Here is a 1,170-nt window from a genome sequence, read left to right as displayed (position 1 = left end):
AGTAGTTAAGAATCACGCATTTACAGAAAGATAGTCAAGATTTGAATTCTGGAAATGCTTCTGCTCAATGGTGGAAATATGGCAATATTTTAAATCTTCAGGCCCTGAGTTTTCTGAAAATGGAAAAAAAAATCTTAAGTCTCTTCAGTCATAGGCGTGTGTATGTGTTGTATGTTTGTGTGTGTGTTTGTGTGTGTATTCACATATATGATTACAGGGAAAGTAGGTAGAGAGATAACAACACAAATATATTTTAAGAATAGAAGAAAATATATAGAGTGAAAACAACACACATACATAAAAAAATAGGAAAGGAGGCAGACAGAGAGATAACAAGAGCCAAGGTGGATGGTTTTCAGCATTATTATCAACATCATCAGCATCATTTTCATCATCATCATCGTCAGCAGCAGCAGTAGTGGCAACATCAATACCATCACATTAATAATAAAATGCAGTGGTAGCAGAAGACCTAAAACTATTTCTCAGGGAACTCTATACCCCAGAACTCTTTGCCCTGGGGAGGACATAAACCTCTTGATCTTCTAATTTTTTAGACTCTAAAAGCCTGAAGGCATGAGCAGAGCCTTTTTAAAGGTTTTCAGAAGTATTGCTATAAGCTATATTTTCCCCTAGCATAACAATCTTAAAGCAAGAAACCATTTTAATTTTTAAAAATGTTTTTGATTGATCTTTTTGTAGTTCATGAGCATGATGATTGGGTGTTCATGCACATGCGTGAGATGTGCTACTCTCAAACCTTGTTACGATGTCGGCACATTACCAGTCTGGCCTGAGTAGAATAAAAAGTTTTTGATGTTCGTTTTTCATTGAAATATACTTCTCCAATGTGACACTGATACAAAGTTGAACTATCTAAATCATGACATATAAGTATCACAGAGGCCACCCCTTTAACAATATCTATTACTCCCTTTGCTAATAATTTACTTAATAAAAAGCATTTTGGTAATTGTGTTTTAGCATGCCACTTATTCAGGGGAAAAATGTGTCTGACAGTTTCATAGACAATTCAGCTCTTTATTTACTTTTAAAATAAATTGATTCTAAGTTAATATGTTGATATTCTGGGTTTTACGTTGATGCATTATGCCTTTTGTCAATATGAATTAGCTTCTTTATTTTCGATCCACTCTGCGATACTGAAGA

At 34.1% G+C, this 1,170-nt stretch overlaps 1 non-coding gene across 1 annotated transcript; it reads left to right on the top strand.

The window, feature by feature from the left end:
- Positions 1-690: 690 nt before the first annotated feature.
- Positions 691-794, top strand: LOC112209123 (small nucleolar RNA U13). The gene has a single exon (XR_002943790.1). It is a non-coding gene; the product is annotated as a small nucleolar RNA U13 (small nucleolar RNA).
- The last annotated feature ends 376 nt before the right edge of the window (positions 795-1,170 follow it).

This window comes from Pan troglodytes, chromosome 3 (genome assembly GCF_028858775.2).
Source record: "Pan troglodytes isolate AG18354 chromosome 3, NHGRI_mPanTro3-v2.0_pri, whole genome shotgun sequence".
Taxonomy (NCBI): domain Eukaryota; kingdom Metazoa; phylum Chordata; class Mammalia; order Primates; family Hominidae; genus Pan; species Pan troglodytes.
Note: the sequence above shows the minus strand (reverse complement) of the source record. Positions and strands in the feature narration are given on the sequence as shown.